The 19,196-nt window shown below is 51.0% G+C and overlaps 1 protein-coding gene across 1 annotated transcript in view; it reads right to left on the minus strand.

The window, feature by feature from the left end:
• Nucleotides 1-18,379, minus strand: part of LOC137340214 (catenin alpha-3-like) — a 1,497,032-nt gene extending 1,478,653 nt beyond the window's left edge. Inside the window, exon 1 of the mRNA XM_068002618.1 lies at nucleotides 18,230-18,379. The gene's annotated coding sequence lies outside the window, so the exon portion shown is untranslated. The remainder of the gene's footprint in view (nucleotides 1-18,229) is intronic.
• Nucleotides 18,380-19,196: the final 817 nt, after the last annotated feature.

Genomic DNA, 19,196 nt, shown 5'->3' on the forward strand with positions numbered 1-19,196 from the left:
CCAGTACAGTAAGTGTCTGTGCCAGTACAGTAAGTGTGTCTGTGCCAGTACAGTAAGTGTCTGTGCCAGTACTGTTAGATTGTCTGTGCCAGTACAGTAAGTGTGTATGTGCCAGTACAGTAAGTGTGTCTGTGCCAGTTTTGTAAGTGTGTCTGTGCCAATACTGTAAGTGTCTGTGCCAGTACAGTTAGTGTGTCTGTGCCAGTTTTGTAAGTGTTTCTGTGCTCGGACAGTAAGTGTGTATATGCCAGTTTTGTAAGTATGTCTGTGCCAGGATGGTACGTGTGTCTGTGCCAGTTCTGTAAGAGAGTCTTTAGCAGCTCCATAAGCTGTATATGCCAGTACAGTAAGTGTGCCTGTGCCAGTACTGTAAGTTTGTCTGTAGCAATACGGTTTGTTTGTCTGCGCCAGTACTGTAAGTGTGTCTATGCCAGTTCTCTAAATGTGTCAGGGCCAATACTGTAAGTGTATCTGTGCCGGGACTGTAAGTGTGTCTATGCCAAAACTGTTATTTTGTCTGTACTAGGCCTGTAAGTGTATTTGCACCAGTATTATAAGTGTGTCTGTACTAGGCCTGTAAGTGTGTCTACACCAGTATTATAAGTGTGTCTGTACTAGGCCTGTAAGTGTGTCTGTGCCAATACTGTAAGTGTGTCTGTGCCAGTATTGTAAGTGTGTCTGTGCCAGTATTGTAAGTGTGTCTTTGTCAGTACTGATGTGGAGATGCCGGTGATGGACTGGGGTTGACAATTGTAAACAATTTTACAACACCAAGTTATAGTCCAACAATTTTTATTTGAAATCTACAAGCTTTCGGAGGCTTCCTCCTTCCTCAGGTAAATGCCTGAACATTTACCTGAGGAAGGAGGAAGCCTCCGAAAGCTTGTAGATTTCAAATAAAAATTGTTGGACTATAACTTGGTGTTGTAAAATTGTTTACATTTGTCAGTACTGTAAGTGTGTCTGTGCCAGTATTGTAAGTGTGTCTATGTCAGTATTGTAAGTGTGTCTGTGCCAGTACTGTAAGTGTGTCTGTGCCAGTATTATAAGTGTGTCTGTGCCAGTACTGTAAGTGTCTCTGTAAGTGTGGCCATGCCAATAATGTAAGTGTGTCTGTGCCAATACTGTAAGTGTGTCTTTGTCAGTACTGTAAGTGTGTCTGTGCCAGTATTGTAAGTATTGTAAGTGTATCTGTGCCAGTACTGTAAGTGTGTCTGTGCCAGTACAGTAAGTGTATCTGTGCCAGTACTGTAAGTGTGTATGTGGCCGTAAAGTAAGTGTGTCTCTTCCAGTACTGTAAGTGTCTGTGCCAGTACAGTAAGTGTCTGTGCCAGTACAGTAAGTGTGTCTGTGCCAGTACAGTAAGTGTCTGTGCCAGTACTGTTAGATTGTCTGTGCCAGTACAGTAAGTGTGCCTGTGCCAGTACTGTTAGATTGTCTGTGCCAGTACAGTAAGTGTGTCTGTGCCAGTACTGTATGTGTGTCTGTGCCAGTACAGTATGTGTCTGTGCCAGTACTGTATGTGTGTCTGTGCCAGTACTGTATGTGTGTCTGTGCCAGTACAGTATGTGTCTGTGCCAGTACTGTATGTGTGTCTGTGCCAGTACTGTATGTGTCTGTGCCAGTACTGTATGTGTGTCTGTGCCAGTACAGTATGTGTGTCTGTGCCAGTACTGTAAGTGTGTATGTGGCCGTAAAGTAAGTGTGTCTCTTCCAGTACTGTAAGCATCTGTGCCAGTACAGTAAGTGTATCTGTGCCAGTACTGTAAGTGTGTATGTGGTCGTAAAGTAAGTGTGTCTCTTCCAGTACAGTAAGTGTGTCTGTGCCAGTACAGTAAGTGTGTCTGTGCCAGTACTGTTAGATTGTCTGTGCCAGTACAGTAAGTGTGTCTGTGCCAGTACTGTTAGATTGTCTGTGCCAGTACTGTTAGATTGTCTGTGCCAGTACAGTAAGTGTGTCTGTGCCAGTACAGTATGTGTGTCTGTGCCAATACTGTAAGTGTGTCTGTGCCAGTACAGTATGTGTGTCTGTGCCAGAACAGTACGTGTGTCTGTGCCAGTTTTGTAATTGTGTCTGTGCCAGTTTTGTAATTGTGTCTGTGCCAGTACAGTAAGTGTGTCTGTGCCAATACTGTAAGTGTGTCTGTGCCAATACTGTAAGTGTGTCTGTGCCAGTTTTGTAAGTGTGTCTGTGCCAGTACAGTGTGTCTGTGCCAGTACTGTAAGTGTTTCTGTGCTCGGACAGTATGTGTGTATATGCCAGTTTTGTAAGTATGTCTGTGCCAGGACGGTACGTGTGTCTGTGCCAGTTCTGTAAGAGAGTCTTTAGCAGCTCCATAAGCTGTATATGCCAGTACAGTAAGTGTGCCTGTACCAGTACTGTAAGTTTGTCTGTAGCAATACGGTTTGTTTGTCTGCGCCAGTACTGTAAGTGTGTCTATGCCAGTTCTCTAAATGTGTCAGGGCCAATACTGTAAGTGTATCTGTGCCGGGACTGTAAGTGTGTCTATGCCAAAACTGTTATTTTGTCTGTACTAGGCCTGTAAGTGTATTTGCACCAGTATTATAAGTGTGTCTGTACTTGGCCTGTAAGTGTGTCTGCACCAGTATTATAAGTGTGTCTGTACTAGGCCTGTAAGTGTGTCTGTGCCAGTATTGTAAGTGTGTCTGTGCCAGTATTGTAAGTGTGTCTGTGCCAGTATTGTAAGTGTGTCTTTGTCAGTACTGATGTGGAGATGCCGGTGATGGACTGGGGTTGACAATTGTAAACAATTTTACAACACCAAGTTATAGTCCAACAATTTTTATTTGAAATCTACAAGCTTTCGGAGGCTTCCTCCTTCCTCAGGTAAATGCCTGAACATTTACCTGAGGAAGGAGGAAGCCTCCGAAAACTTGTAGATTTCAAATAAAAATTGTTGGACTATAACTTGGTGTTGTAAAATTGTTTACATTTGTCAGTACTGTAAGTGTGTCTGTGCCAGTACTGTAAGTGTGTCTGTGCCAGTACTGTAAGTGTGTCTGTGTCAGTATTGTAAGTGTGTCTGTGTCAGTATTGTAAGTGTGTCTGTGCCAGTACTGTAAGTGTGTCTGTGTCAGTATTGTAAGTGTATCTGTGCCAGTATTGTAAGTGTGTCTGTGCCAGTACTGTAAGTGTGTCTGTGCCAGTACTGTAAGTGTCTCTGTAAGTGTGTCTATGTCAGTATTGTAAGTGTGTCTGTGCCAGTACTGTAAGTGTGTCTGTGCCAATACTGTAAGTGTGTCCGTGCCAGTAATGTAAGTGAGCTGTGCGAGTACTGTAAGTGTGTATGTGCCAATAGTGTAAGCGTGTCTGTGCCAATAATAGAAATGTGCTTATGCCAGTACTGCAGGTGTGTCTGTACCAGTACTGCAAGTGTCTCTGTAAGTGTGGCCATGCATAAGTGTGTCTATGTCAGTACTGTAAGTGTGTCTGTGCCAGTACTGTAAGTGTGTCTGTGCCAGTACTGTAAGTGAGCTGTGCGAGTACTGTAAGTGTGTATGTGCCAATAGTGTAAGCGTGTCTGTGCCAATAATAGAAATGTGCTTATGCCAGTACTGCAGGTGTGTCTGTACAAGTACTGTAAGTGTCTCTGTAAGTGTGGCCATGCCAATAATGTAAGTGTGTCTGTGCCAATACTGTAAGTGTATCAGTGCCAATACTGTAAGTGCATCAGTGCCAATACTGAAAGTGTGTCTGTGCAAATATGGTTAGTTGGTCTGCGCTGATACTGTAAGTGTGTCTCTGCCAATACTGAAAATGTGTAAGTGCCAGTAGTGTAAGTGTGTAGGTGCCAGTACCATAAGTGTGTATGTGCCAGTACCATAAGTGTGTATGTGCCAGTACCGTTAGTGTGTCTGTGCCAGTACCATAAGTGTGCCTTTGCCAGTGCTGTAAGTGTGTATGTGGCAATAATGTAAGTCTGCCTATACTAGAACTGTAAATGTGTTGTGCCAGAAATGTAGGTGTGTCTGTTCCAGTAATGTAAGTGTGTCTGTGCCAGAAATGTAAGTGTGTCTGTGCCAGAAATGTAAGTGTGTCTGTGCCAGAAATGTAAGTGTGTGTGTGCCAGTACCATAAGAGTGTCTGTGGCAGTACCGTAAGTGTGTATGTGCCAGTACCGTAAGTTTGCCTATGCCAGTATTGTAAGTGTGTCTATGCCACTTCTGTAAGAGAGTCTGTGCCAGTACTGTGGGTGCGTAAGTCACAGCACTGTAAACATGTCTGTGCCAGTACCGTAAGTGTGTATGTGCCAATACTGTAAGTGTGTCTGTGGCAGTACTGTAAGTGTGCTTGTGCCAGTTTTGTAAGTGTGTCTGTGGCAGTACCGTAAGTGTGTATGTGCCAGTACTGTAAGTGTGTATGTGCCAGTACTGTAAGTGTGTCTGTGGCAGTACTGTAAGTGTGCTTGTGCCAGTTTTGTAAGTGTCTGTGCCAGTTTTGTAAGAGAGTCTGTGCCAGTACTGTGAGTGCGTATGTCACAGCACTGTAAACATGTCTGTGGCAGTAACGTAACAGCGTCTGTATCAATTCTGTAAATGTGTCTGTGCAAATACTGTAACTGTGTTTGTGCCAGTAATGTAAGTGTGTGTGTGCGAGTACCGTAAGTGTGTATGTGCCAATAGTGTAAGTGTGTCTGTGCCAATAATAGAAATGTGCTTACGCCAGTACTGCAGGGGTGTCTGTACCAGTACTGTAAGTGTCTGTAAGTGTGTCCATGCCAATAATGTTAGTGTGTCTGTACCATTGCAGTAAGTGTGTCTGTGCCAACACTATGTGTATGTGCCAGTACCATAAGTGTGCCTGTACCAGTATTACAAGTGTATTTGTGCCAGTATTGTAAGTGTCTGTGGCAGTACTGTAATATGTCCGTACCAATACTGTAAATGTGTGTCTGTGCCAGTAGCGTAAGTGTGTCTATACCAGTGCTGTAAGTGTGTCTGTGCCAATACTGTAAGCGTGTCAATGCCAATACTGAAAGTGTGACTATGCAAATATGGTTAGTTGGTCTGCGCTGATACTGTAAGTGTGTCTCTGCCAATACTGAAAATGTGTAAGTGCCAGTTGTGTAAGCGTGTAGGTGCCAGTACCATAATGTGCCAGTAACATAAGTGTGCCTGTGCCAGTACTGTAAGTGTATCTGTGCCAGTACTGTAAGTGTGTGTGGGCCAGAAATCTAAGTGTGTCTGTTCCAGTACTGTAAATGTGTCTGTGCCAGAAATGTAAGTGTGTGAGTAACAGTACTGTGAGTGTGAATGTCACAATACTCTAAGTGTGTCCATGCCAGTACTCAAAGTGTGTCTGTGCCAGTACTGTAAGTGTGTCTGTGCCGGTAATGTAAGTGTGTCTATGCCAGTGTTGTAAGTGTGTCTGTGCCAAAACTATAAGTGTGTCTATGCCAGTATTGTAATTCCGGATGTGCTAATTGTGTCTGTGGAAGTATTGTAAGTGTGTCTATACCAGCACTGTAAGTGTGTCAGTGCCAGGACCATAAGTGTGACTATAACATGTAGCAGGGTGATTGAGGACCGGTATGTCACCCACAGGCTGATGAGGGCCCTGATGCCCAAGTAAGGGTATGGTCCTTTAAGAAACCGCGGGCTCTAAATTGGGCCCCATAGTGCCCGTTTTGTAGATGCTACACGGGCTCCTAAGGACCCAAAATGGCATCCAAAATGCACGCGCACACTTCTAGCGCGGCGTGCGCCGGACGCCATATTGGTAAAGATCACGCACACGCAGATAACTTACACCAGCACCATGTAAAGGAGAGAGAATATGCAGTGGATCAGTGTGCAATGCTGATTTAAAGGGACTGGTGCGATTTTGGAACTCCACGCTCTAGCCAACGCACTGACTTACCGCGCACAGCTGAACAGGTCTTAAGCAACATGGAGGACTCCCTACCAGAGCTATTTAAAGGGACCACGCAAGAGTGACAGGTTAGTTGCTGGATTATTGCTTCTGGCTGCTGATGCATTTGTGTCTGTTTTTGGAGGTTTCCTAGACTTGAATACGAGGACGAGGGGACATAGCCTAAAAATTAGAGCCAGGACTCACAGGAGTGAAGTTAGGAAACGCTTCTACACACAAAGAGTGGCAGAAGATTGGAACGTTGTTCTGCAAACGGCAGTTGGTGCGAGCTCAGTGGTTAATTTTAAATCTGAGTTTGATAGATTTTTGTTAATCTAAGATATTAAGGGATATGAGGGCAAACCGGGTATATTTAGCTCACAGATCCACCATCTCATTGAATGGTGGAACAGGCTCAAGGGGCGAAATGGCCTACTCCTATTCCTATGATCCGATAATAAAGTTTCAATACAGGGAGTGGGCTGGCCAGCTGACAGGTAACAACAAGGGCACTGGCAGAGTGGCAGGGGTGGGACAGGAACGCTGTCACCCTGAGAGAGGGCAGCAGGTTCATGTTCCATGGAGCCACTGACACTTGCTGCCTCCTGTGATGCGCCACCTTCTCCTGCAAGAAAGTGGGACGTGTGTCGGTGAGTGTCCTGTAAGATGTTTGGGAGATGTGGCTGTTATGGTTGAATAGCTGTCAGTGTGTGTGGCCTGTGAGTTGTGGTGCAGCTTGCAACAGTGGTAATGTGTGAGGGTGAGAAGAAGTAACTGATTGGAAAAGTTGAGTACTGATTGAAAGAGTTTATTGGTATGTGGGTGATGGGGGTGTAGTGTGTGGTGCAGTTGGTAGGAGACGCCACTTGACAGTTGACCTCATTCACCTAGACCACTCGTGTCAAAGCATGTCCACTTCTTGCACCAAGGTCTCTAGTGCATCAGCAAAGAACCTCGGTGCATGCTCTCTCGCAGGCCTGGTACTAACTCAGATTGGCAGATTGGAGGATGTGGGATTTAGTAGTGCGCAACCTTTATTCGATGTTTTAACATAACTCAACAGTTTGTAAACACAGGGACGGGACCTGCACCTGTGTTTTATGTACGATGTCTGATCTCCGTTCAGACTCCGTGTGGACCCGTATCTTATATTTTGCAAATAAGAGGTGCAGGCTGCCTTTAAGTGGTGCAGGCTTCGCACTGAGGACACCATCCAACGTGTTGTGTGGCACTACCACCGTGCTAAATGGGATAGATTCAGAACAGATCTAGCAGCTCAAAACTGGGCATCCATGAGGTGCTGTGGGCCATCAGCAGCAGCAGAATTGTATTCCAGCACAATCTGTAACCTCATGGCCCGGCATATTCCTCACTCTACCATTATCAACAAGCCAGGGGATCAACCCTGGTTCAATGAGGAGTGTAGAAGAGCATGCCAGGAGCAGCAACAGCCGTACCTAAAAATGAGGTGCCAACCTGGGTGAAGCTACAACTCAGGACTACATGCATGCTAAACAGCGGAAGCAACATGCTATAGACAGAGCTAAGCGATTCCACAACCAACGGATCAGATCAAAGCTCTGCCGTCCTGCCATATCCAGTCGTGAATGGTGGTGGACAATTAAACAACTAATGGGAGGAGAAGGAGGCTCTGCAAACATCCCCATTCTCAATGATGGCGGAGTCCAGCACGTGAGTGCAAAAGACAAGGCTGAAGCGTTTGCAACCATCTTCAGCCAGAAGTGCCGAGTGGATGATCCATCTCGGCCTCCTCCCGATATCCCCACCATCACAGAAGCCAGTCTTCAGCCAATTCAATTCACTCCATGTGATATCAAGAAACGGCTGAGTGCACTGGATACAGCAAAGGCTATGGGCCCCGCATCCCAGCCGTAGTGCTGAAGACTTGTGCTCCAGAACTAGCCGCGCCTCTAGCCAAGCTGTTCCAGTACAGCTACAACACTGGCATCTACCCGACAATGTGGAAAATTGCCCAGGTATGTTCTGTCCACAAAAAGCAGGACAAATCCAATACGGCCAATTACCGCCCCATCAGTCTACTCTCAATCATCAGCAGAAGGTGTCATCGACAGTGCTATCAAGCGGCACTTACCAACAACCTGCTCACCAATGCTCAATTCCAGTTCCGCCAGAACCACTCGGCTCCAGACCTCATTACAGCCTTGGTCCAAACATGGACAAAAGAGCTGAATTCCAGAGATGAGGTGAGAGTGACTGCCCTTGACATCAAGGCAGCATTTGACCGAGTGTGGCACCAAGGAGCCCTAGTAAAATTGAAATCAATGGGAATCAGGGGGAAAACTCTCCAGTGGCTGGAGTCATACCTAGCGCAAAGGAAGATGGTAGTGGTTGTTGGAGGCCAATCATCTCAGCCCCAGGACATTGCTGCAGGAGTTCCTCAGGGCAGTGTCCTGGGCCCAACCACCTTCAGTTGCTTCTTCAATGACTTTCCCTCCATCATAAGGTCAGAAATGGGGATGTTCGCTGATGATTGCACAGTGTTCAGTTCCATTCGCAACCCCTCAAATAATGAAGCAGTCCAAGCCCGCATGCAGCAAGACCTGGACAACATCCAGGCTTGGGCTGATATGTGGCAAGTAACATTCGCGCCAGACAAGTGCCAGGCAATGACCATCTCCAACAAGAGAGAGTCTAACCACCTCCCCTTGACATTCAACGGCATTACCATCGCCGAATCCCCCGCCATCAATATCCTGGGGGTCACCATTGACCAGAAACTTAACTGGATCAGCCATATAAATATTGTGGCTACAAGAGCAGGTCAGAGGCTGGGTATTCTGCGGCGAGTGACTCACCTCCTGACTCCCCAAAGCCTTTCCACCATCTACAAGGCACAAGTCAGGAGTGTGATGGAATACTCTCCACTTGCCTGGATGAGTGCAGCTCCAACAACACTCAAGAAGCTTGACACCATCCAGGACAAAGCAGCCCGCTTGATTGGCACCCCATCCACCACCCTAAACATTCACTCCCTTCACCACCGGCGCACAGTGGCTGCAGTGTGTACCATCCACAGGATGCACTGCAGCAACTCGCCAAGGCTTCTTCGATAGCATCTCCCAAACCCGCGACCTCTACCACCTAGAAGGACAAGGGCAGCAGGCACATGGGAACAACACCACCTGCACGTTCCCCTCCAAGTCACACACCATCCCGACTTGGAAATATATCGCTGTTCCTTCATCGTCGCTGGGTCAAAATCCTGGAACTCCCTTCCTAACAGCACTGTGGGAGAACCTTCACCACACGGACTGCAGCGGTTCAAGAAGGCGGCTCACCACCACCTTCTCAAGGGCAATTAGGGATGGGCAATAAATGCCGGCCTCGCCAGCAACGCCCACATCCCATGAACGAATAAAAACAAGGCTGCCTTTAAGTGATGCTAGCCACACGCGATATCTGGTGAGCAGCCACTCAACAGCGCAGCTCGGCCTGGCTGCTTGCAGGAATCAGGTAAATGACCAGGCAGCACGAATCTCATATGCGGTCTGCATCGCAACAACCGGACGTGGGTTAATCGTGCACCGTGACCCCCGCGCCCGGTATCGGGGGTTATCCAATATAACCCCCCCAAACTTTTAAGAGGAAGAGTATGGCTCCTTTAAGAACCTCACTTTTAAAAAGGTAATTTCTACTGAAATGGGTGGAGACTTTCTCCAGCCAGGCGTGCATAATAGGGTGAGGTTCAAGAGAAGTGAAAAGTTGGCAGAGGCTGGCCATTGGAGAGTTTTCTCGGTATGGTTAAATTGACTGTACTGTGTGAATTATAAAATGTGTTTGAAACTCAGATTGTTTGAGGGCTACTGTTTGTAGGAGAAAGGCTTGGAGACTGTAGGACCGTCTAACAACCAGTACTGTTAGTGTGGCTGTGCCAGTATTGTTTATGGGTGTGTCCGTGCCCGGGCCGGTACCGTTTGTGGGCGTGTCCGTGCCCGGGCCGGTACCGTTTGTGGGTGTGTCCGTGCCCGGGCCGGTACCGTTTGTGGGTGTGTCCGTGCCCGGGCCGGTACCGTTTGTGGACGTGTCCGTGCCCGGGCCGGTACCGTTTGTGGGTGTGTCCGTGCCCGGGCCGGTACCGTTTGTGGACGTGTCCGTGCCCGGGCCGGTACCGTTTGTGGACGTGTCCGTGCCCGGGCCGGTACCGTTTGTGGGTGTGTCCGTGCCCGGGCCGGTACCGTTTGTGGGTGTGTCCGTGCCCGGGCCGGTACCGTTTGTGGGTGTGTCCGTGCCCGGGCCGGTACCGTTTGTGGGTGTGTCCGTGCCCGGGCCGGTACCGTTTGTGGGTGTGTCCGTGCCCGGGCCGGTACCGTTTGTGGGTGTGTCCGTGCCCGGGCCGGTACCGTTTGTGGGTGTGTCCGTGCCCGGGCCGGTACCGTTTGTGGGTGTGTCCGTGCCCGGGCCGGTACCGTTTGTGGGTGTGTCCGTGCCCGGGCCGGTACCGTTTGTGGGTGTGTCCGTGCCCGGGCCGGTACCGTTTGTGGGTGTGTCCGTGCCCGGGCCGGTACCGTTTGTGGGTGTGTCCGTGCCCGGGCCGGTACCGTTTGTGGGTGTGTCCGTGCCCGGGCCGGTACCGTTTGTGGGTGTGTCCGTGCCCGGGCCGGTACCGTTTGTGGGTGTGTCCGTGCCCGGGCCGGTACCGTTTGTGGGTGTGTCCGTGCCCGGGCCGGTACCGTTTGTGGGTGTGTCCGTGCCCGGGCCGGTACCGTTTGTGGGTGTGTCCGTGCCCGGGCCGGTACCGTTTGTGGGTGTGTCCGTGCCTGGGCCGGTACCGTTTGTGGGTGTGTCCGTGCCTGGGCCGGTACCGTTTGTGGGTGTGTCCGTGCCCGGGCCGGTACCGTTTGTGGGTGTGTCCGTGCCTGGGCCGGTACCGTTTGTGGGTGTGTCCGTGCCTGGGCCGGTACCGTTTGTGGGTGTGATTGCTGACCTACACTGGCTCCCGGTTTGGCAATGTATCAATTTTAAAATTCTCATCCTTGTTTTCAAATCCCTCCATGGCCTCGCCCCTCCCTATCTCTGTAACCTCCTCCAGTCCTAAGACCCTCCGAAATCTCTGCACTCCTCCAATTCTTGCCTCTTGCGCATCCCTGATTTTATCGCTCCATCATTGGCGGCTGTGCCTTCAGCTGTCTGGATCCTAAAATCTGGGGTTCCCTCCCTAAACATCTCCACCTCTCTCTTCTCTCTCTCTTCTCCTTAAAACCTACCTCTTTGACCAAGCTTTTGACCACCTGTCCTTGTAATCTCCTTATGTGGCTTGGTGTCAAATTTTGTTTGATAATGCTCCTGTGAAGCATCTTGGGATGTTTTACGACATTAAAGGTGCTATATAAATGCAAGTGGTGCATCCGCCCGTGGTGTGTGTGTGTGTGCACATGCGCCTGTAGTATGTGTATGTCTGTGCCCGTAGTGTGTGCACGTGCGCCTGTAGTGCGTGTACAGCTGTGCCCGTAGTGTGTGTGCGTGCGCCTGTAGTGTGTGTACATCTGTGCCCGTAGTGTGTGCACGTGCGCCTGTAGTGTGTACGTCTGTGCCTGTAGTGTGTGCACGTGCGCCTGTAGTGTGTGTACATCTGTGCCCGTAGTGTGTGTGCGCTTGTAGTGTGTGTACGTCTGTGCCCGTAGTGTGTGCACGTGCGCCTGTAGTGTGTGTACGTCTGTGCCCGTAGTGTGTGTGTGTGCGCCTGTAGTGTGTATGTCTGTGCCCGTAGTATGTGTACGTGCGCCCGTAGTGTGTGTACATCCGTGCCCGTAGTGTGTGCACGTGCGCCTGTAGTGTGTGTACGTCTGTGCCTGTAGTGTGTGCACGTGCGCCTGTAGTGTGTGTACATCTGTGCCCGTAGTGTGTGTGCATGCGCCTGTAGTGTGTGTACGTCTGTGCCCGTAGTGTGTGCACGTGCGCCTGTAGTGTGTGTACATCCGTGCCCGTAGTGTGTGCACGTGCGCCTGTAGTGTGTGTACATCCGTGCCCGTAGTGTGTGCACGTGCGCCTGTAGTGTGTGTACGTCTGTGCCTGTAGTGTGTGTACATCTGTGCCCGTAGTGTGTGTGCATGCGCCTGTAGTGTGTATGTCTGTGCCCGTAGTGTGTGTACGTGCGCCCGTAGTGTGTGTACATCCGTGCCCGTAGTGTGTGCACGTGCGCCTGTAGTGTGTGTACGTCTGTGCCCGTAGTGTGTGCACGTTCGCCTGTAGTGTGTGTACATCTGTGCCCGTAGTGTGTGCACGTGCGCCTGTAGTGTGTGTCCGTCTGTGCCCGTAGTGTGTGCACGTGCGCCTGTAGTGTGTGTCCGTCTGTGCCCGTAGTGTGTGTGTGTGCGCCTGTAGTGTGTGTACGTCTGTGCCCGTAGTGTGTGCACGTGCACCTGTAGTGTGTGTACGTCTGTGCCCGTAGTGTGTGCACGTGCGCCTGTAGTGTGTGTACGTCTGTGCCTGTAGTGCTGTAGTGTGTGCACGTGCGCCTGTAGTGTGTGTACATCTGTGCCCGTAGTGTGTGTGCGTGCGCCTGTAGTGTGTGTACGTCTGTGCCCGTAGTGTGTGCACGTGCGCCTGTAGTGTGTGTACATCCGTGCCCGTAGTGTGTGCACGTGCGCCTGTAGTGTGTGTACATCCGTGCCCGTAGTGTGTGCACGTGCGCCTGTAGTGTGTGTACGTCTGTGCCTGTAGTGTGTGTACATCTGTGCCCGTAGTGTGTGTGCATGCGCCTGTAGTGTGTATGTCTGTGCCCGTAGTGTGTGTACGTGCGCCCGTAGTGTGTGTACATCCGTGCCCATAGTGTGTGCACGTGCGCCTGTAGTGTGTACGTCTGTGCCTGTAGTGTGTGCACGTGCGCCTGTAGTGTGTGTACATCTGTGCCCGTAGTGTGTGTGTGTGCGCCTGTAGTGTGTGTCCGTCTGTGCCCGTAGTGTGTGTGCGTGCGCCTGTAGTGTGTATGTCTGTGCCCTCGTAGTGTGTGTACGTGCACCCGTAGTGTGTGTACGTCTGTGCCCGTAGTGTGTGCACGTGCACCTGTAGTGTGTGTACGTCTGTGCCCGTAGTGTGTGTGTGTGCGCCTATAGTATGTGTACGTCTGTGCCCGTAGTGTGTGTGCGTGCGCCTGTAGTGTGTATGTCTGTGCCCTCGTAGTGTGTGTACGTGCACCCGTAGTGTGTGTACGTCTGTGCCCGTAGTGTGTGCACGTGCACCTGTAGTGTGTGTACGTCTGTGCCCGTAGTGTGTGTGTGTGCGCCTATAGTATGTGTACGTCTGAGCCTGTAGTGTGTGCACATGTGCCTGTAGTGTGTGTACATCTGTGCCCGTAGTGTGTGTACATCTGTGCCCGTAGTGTGTGTGTGTGCGCCTGTAGTGTGTGTACGTCTGTGCCCGTAGTGTGTGTGCGTGCGCCTGTAGTGTGTATGTCTGTGCCCTTGTAGTGTGTGTACGTGCGCCCGTAGTGTGTGTACGTCTGTGCCTGTAGTGTGTACGTCTGTGCCCGTAGTGTGTGTGCGTGCGCCTGTAGTGTGTGTACGTCTGTGCCCGTAGTGTGTGTGCGTGCGCCTGTAGTGTGTGCGCGTGCGCCTGTAGTGTGTATGTTTGTGCCCGTAGTGTGTGTACGTGCGCCTGTAGTGTGTGTACGTCTGTGCCCGTAGTGTGTGTATGTGTGTGCGTGTGTGTGTGCCCGTAGTGTGTGTGTGCCCGTAGTGTGTGTATGTCTGTGCCTGTAGTGTGCTTGTGCCTGTAGTGTGTGTATGTCTGTGCCTGTAGTGTGTGTGCCCGTAGTGTGTGTGTATGTCTGTGCCCGTAGTGTGTGGGTGTGTCTGTGCCCGTAGTGTGTGTGTATGTCTGTGCCTGTAGTGTGTCTGTATGTTTGTGCCCATAGTGTGTGTGTGTCTGTGCCCGTAGTGTGTGTCTGTATGTCTGTGCCCATAGTGTGTCTGTACGTCTGTGCCCGTAGTGTGTGTCTGTATGTCTGTGCCCATGGTGTGTGTGTCTGTGCCCATAGTGTGTGTCTGTATGCCTGTGCCCGTAGTGTGTGTCTGTATGTTTGTGCCTGTAGTGTGTGTCTGTACGTCTGTGCCCGTAGTGTGTGTTTGTGCCCGTAGTGTGTGTCTGTACATCTGTGCCTGTAGTGTGTGTGTGTCTGTGCCCGTAGTGTGTGTCTGTATGTCTGTGCCCGTGGTGTGTGTGTCTGTGCCCGTAGTGTGTGTCTGTATGTCTGTGCCCATAGTGTGTGTCTGTACGTCTGTGCCCGTAGTGTGTGTGTGTCTGTGCCCGTAGTGTGTGTCTGTACGTCTGTGCCCGTAGTGTGTGTCTGTACGTCTGTGCCCGTAGTGTGTGTGTGTCTGTGCCCGTAGTGTGTGTCTGTATGTCTGTGCCCATAGTGTGTGTCTGTACATCTGTGCCCGTAGTGTGTGTCTGTACGTCTGTGCCCGTAGTGTGTGTGTATCTGTGCCCGTAGTGTGTGTCTGTACGTCTGTGCCCGTAGTGTGTGTGTATCTGTGCCCATAGTGTGTGTCTGTATGTCTGTGCCCGTAGTGTGTGTGTCTGTGCCCGTAGTGTGTGTCTGTATGTCTGTGCCCGTAGTGTGTGTCTGTACGGCTGTGCCCGTAGTGTGTGTGTGTCTGTGCCCGTAGTGTGTGTGTGTCTGTGCCCGTAGTGTGTGTCTGTACGTCTGTGCCCGTAGTGTGTGTGTGTCTGTGCCCGTAGTGTGTGTGTCTCTGTGCCCGTAGTGTGTGTGTGTATGTCTGTGCCCGTAGTGTGTGTCTGTATGTCTGTGCCCGTAGTGTGTGTCTGTATGTCTGTGCCCATAGTGTGTGTGTCTGTGCCCGTAGTCTGTGTCTGTATGTCTGTGCCCATAGTGTGTGTGTCTGTATGTCTGTGCCCGTAGTGTGTGTGTGTCTGTGCCCGTAGTGTGTGTGTATCTGTGCCCGTAATGTGTGTGTGTGCCCGTAGTGTGTGTCTGTATGTCTGTGCCCGTAGTCTGTGTCTGTATGTCTGTGCCCGTAGTGTGTGTCTGTATGTCTGTGCCCGTAGTGTGTGTCTGTATGTCTGTGCCCGTAGTGTGTGTCTGTATGTCTGTGCCCGTAGTGTGTGTCTGTATGTCTGTGCCCGTAGTGTGTGTCTGTATGTCTGTGCCCGTAGTGTGTGTCTGTATGTCTGTGCCCATAGTCTGTGTCTGTATGTCTGTGCCCGTAGTCTGTGTCTGTATGTCTGTGCCCGTAGTGTGTGTGTGTCTGTGCCCGTAGTCTGTGTCTGTATGTCTGTGCCCGTAGTGTGTGTGTGTGTGTGTGTGTGTGTGTCTGTGCCCGTAGTCTGTGTATGTATGTCTGTGCCCGTAGTGTGTGTGTCTGTGCCCGTAGTCTGTGTCTGTGTGTCTGTGCCCGTAGTGTGTGTGTCTGTGCCTGTAGTGTGTGTGTGTCTGTGCCCGTAGTCTGTGTCTGTATGTCTGTGCCCGTAGTCTGTGTGTGTGTCTGTGCCCGTAGTCTGTGTCTGTATGTCTGTGCCCGTAGTGTGTGTCTGTATGTCTTTGCCCGTAGTCTGTGTCTGTGTGTCTGTGCCCGTAGTCTGTGTCTGTGTGTCTGTGCCCGTAGTGTGTGTCTGTGTGTCTGTGCCCGTAGTCTGTGTCTGTATGTCTGTGCCCGTAGTCTGTGTCTGTATGTCTGTGCCCGTAGTCTGTGTGTGTGTGTCTGTGCCCGTAGTCTGTGTCTGTATGTCTGTGCCCGTAGTGTGTGTGTGTGTGTGTGTCTGTGCCCGTAGTCTGTGTATGTATGTCTGTGCCCGTAGTGTGTGTGTATCTGTGCCCGTAGTGTGTGTGTGTGTGCCCGTAGTGTGTGTCTGTATGTCTGTGCCCGTAGTGTGTGTCTGTATGTCTGTGCCCGTAGTCTGTGTCTGTATGTCTGTGCCCGTAGTGTGTGTCTGTATGTCTGTGCCCGTGGTGTGTGTCTGTATATCTGTGCCCGTAGTCTGTGTCTGTATGTCTGTGCCCGTAGTCTGTGTCTGTATGTCTGTGCCCGTAGTGTGTGTGTGTCTGTGCCCGTAGTCTGTGTCTGTATGTCTGTGCCCGTAGTGTGTGTGTGTGTGTCTGTGCCCGTAGTCTGTGTATGTATGTCTGTGCCCGTAGTGTGTGTGTCTGTGCCCGTAGTCTGTGTCTGTGTGTCTGTGCCCGTAGTGTGTGTGTGTCTGTGCCTGTAGTGTGTGTGTGTGTCTGTGCCCGTAGTCTGTGTCTGTATGTCTGTGCCCGTAGTCTGTGTGTGTGTCTGTGCCCGTAGTCTGTGTCTGTATGTCTGTGCCCGTAGTGTGTGTCTGTATGTCTTTGCCCGTAGTCTGTGTCTGTGTGTCTGTGCCCGTAGTCTGTGTCTGTGTGTCTGTGCCCGTAGTCTGTGTCTGTATGTCTGTGCCCGTAGTGTGTGTGTCTGTGCCCGTAGTCTGTGTCTGTATGTCTGTGCCCGTAGTGTGTGTGTGTCTGTGCCCATAGTCTGTGTCTGTATGTCTGTGCCCGTAGTGTGTGTCTGTATGTCTGTGCCCGTAGTCTGTGTCTGTGCCCGTAGTGTGTGTCTGTGTGTCTGTGCCCGTAGTCTGTGTCTGTGTGTCTGTGCCCGTAGTCTGTGTCTGTGTGTCTGTGCCCGTAGTGTGTGTCTGTATGTCTGTGCCCGTAGTGTGTGTCTGTATGTCTGTGCCCGTAGTCTGTGTCTGTGTGTCTGTGCCAGTAGTCTGTGTCTGTGTGTCTGTGCCCGTAGTCTGTGTCTGTGTGTCTGTGCCCGTAGTCTGTGTCTGTGTGTCTGTGCCCGTAGTCTGTGTCTGTGTGTCTGTGCCCGTAGTCTGTGTCTGTGTGTCTGTGCCCGTAGTCTGTGTCTGTGCCCGTAGCCCGTAGTCTGTGTCTGTGCCCGTAGTCTGTGTCTGTGTGTCTGTGCCCATAGTCTGTGCCTGTGTGTCTGTGCCCGTAGTCTGTGTCTGTGTGTCTGTGCCTGTAGTCTGTGTCTGTGTGTCTGTGCCCGTAGTCTGTGTCTGTGTGTCTGTGCCCGTAGTCTGTGTCTGTGTGTCTGTGCCCGTAGTCTGTGTCTGTGCCCGTAGTCTGTGTCTGTGCCCGTAGTCTGTGTCTGTGCCCGTAGTCTGTGTCTGTGCCCGTAGTCTGTGTCTGTGTGTCTGTGCCCGTAGTCTGTGTCTGTGTGTCTGTGCCCGTAGTCTGTGTCTGTGTGTCTGTGCCCGTAGTCTGTGTCTGTGTGTCTGTGCCCGTAGTCTGTGTCTGTGTGTCTGTGCCCATAGTCTGTGTCTGTGTGTCTGTGCACGTAGTCTGTGTCTGTGCCCGTAGTCTGTGTCTGTGCCCGTAGTCTGTGTCTGTGTGTCTGTGCCCGTAGTCTGTGTCTGTGTGTCTGTGCCCGTAGTCTATGTCTGTGTGTCTGTGCCCGTAGTCTGTGCCCGTAGTCTGTGTCTGTGTGTCTGTGCCCGTAGTCTGTGTCTGTGTGTCTGTGCCCATAGTCTGTGTCTGTGTGTCTGTGCCCGTAGTCTGTGTCTGTGTGTCTGTGCCCGTAGTCTGTGCCCGTAGTCTGTGTCTGTGTGTCTGTGCCCGTAGTCTGTGTCTGTGTGTCTGTGCCCGTAGTCTGTGTCTGTGTGTCTGTGCCCGTAGTCTGTGTCTGTGTGTCTGTGCCCGTAGTCTGTGTCTGTGCCCGTAGTCTGTGTCTGTGCCCGTAGTCTGTGTCTGTGTGTCTGTGCCCGTAGTCTGTGTCTGTGTGTCTGTGCCCGTAGTGTGTGTCTGTGTGTCTGTGCCCGTAGTCTGTGTCTGTGTGTCTGTGCCCGTAGTCTGTGTCTGTGTGTCTGTGCCCGTAGTCTGTGTCTGTGTGTCTGTGCCCGTAGTCTGTGTCTGTGTGTCTGTGCCCGTAGTCTGTGTCTGTGTGTCTGTGCCCGTAGTCTGTGTCTGTGTGTCTGTGCCCGTAGTCTGTGTCTGTGTGTCTGTGCCCGTAGTCTGTGTCTGTGTGTCTGTGCCCGTAGTCTGTGTCTGTGTGTCTGTGCCCGTAGTCTGTGTCTGTGTGTCTGTGCCCGTAGTCTGTGTCTGTGTGTCTGTGCCCGTAGTCTGTGTCTGTGTGTCTGTGCCCGTAGTCTGTGTCTGTGTGTCTGTGCCCGTAGTCTGTGTCTGTGTGTCTGTGCCCGTAGTCTGTGTCTGTGTGTCTGTGCCCGTAGTCGTGGTTTCCGATGCCGCAAGTCCCTATCGGAGGGAATCAAAACATTTCATGCAGCTGCTCCGATTGGCTACTCACAGATGACAGCTGGATGACTTGCCCCTCAGACTGCTATTTTACTTTTTTTTTCCGAACAGCTGTGTAACAGGAGAAAAAAAAATAAACTCACCGCATTCAAAATTTTTCAGGATATTATTGAAGACTTGGAGTTGCAGCTTGACCAAAGTTTTAGCAAGGTTGTTGGCTCCAACAGTCCTGTTTGAATAAGTTGAATCCACCGTTGGAAAAGCAGGTTGTGAGCAGGACAAGCAGCAGAGCAGAATCTGCTGGGAAGAGCACAGCTGCTGGAGGGTCAGCTGTAATAGAAGGAGCTGGAGTCCGGAATGGGAGGGTCAGCTGTAAAGGAAGGTGCTGGAGTCCGGAATGGGAGGGTTTGTTGTAAAGGAAGGTGCTGGAGTCCGGAATGGGAGGGTCTGTTGTAAAGGAAGGTGCTGGAGTCCGGAATGGGAGGGTTTGTTGTAAAGGAAGGTGCTGGAGTCCGGAATGGGAGGGTTTGTTGTGAAGGAAGGTGCTGGAGTCCGGAATGGGAGGGTTTGTTGTGAAGGAAGGTGCTGGAGTCCGGAATGGGAGGGTTTGTTGTGAAGGAAGGTGCTGGAGTCCGGAATGGGAGGGTCAGCTGTAAAGGAAGGTGCTGGAGTCCGGAATGGGAGGGTCAGCTGTAAAGGAAGGTGCTGGAGTCCGGAATGGGAGGGTCAGCTGTAAAGGAAGGTGCTGGAGTCCGGAATGGGAGGGTCAGCTGTAAAGGAAGGTACTGGTGACGGGACAGGATAGGGTCAGGATAGGGTCAGGATAGGGTCAGCTGGCAGTGAAATAGCTGCTGTCAGGGATGAGCCAGTTGTGTAAAAGGAGCCGTCGTCACATGGTCAGCTGGAGAAATGGACGGTCGCCAGGAGAGGTGACACTGAGCTTCTTTGTGGTGCAAACGGTAACTGCATAAAGTGATTAGTTTCCATCAAACTTCCATTGTTCCCAGCTGTCCATTTATTATCATTTACTCGTTAATACCATGGGTCTCCTGCGGCGCTGGTTACCATGGCAGCGTGGTAACAGGGCTCCTGGGGGTCGGTTGGGACTGA

Source organism: Heptranchias perlo, chromosome 21 (assembly GCF_035084215.1).
Source record: "Heptranchias perlo isolate sHepPer1 chromosome 21, sHepPer1.hap1, whole genome shotgun sequence".
Taxonomy (NCBI): domain Eukaryota; kingdom Metazoa; phylum Chordata; class Chondrichthyes; order Hexanchiformes; family Hexanchidae; genus Heptranchias; species Heptranchias perlo.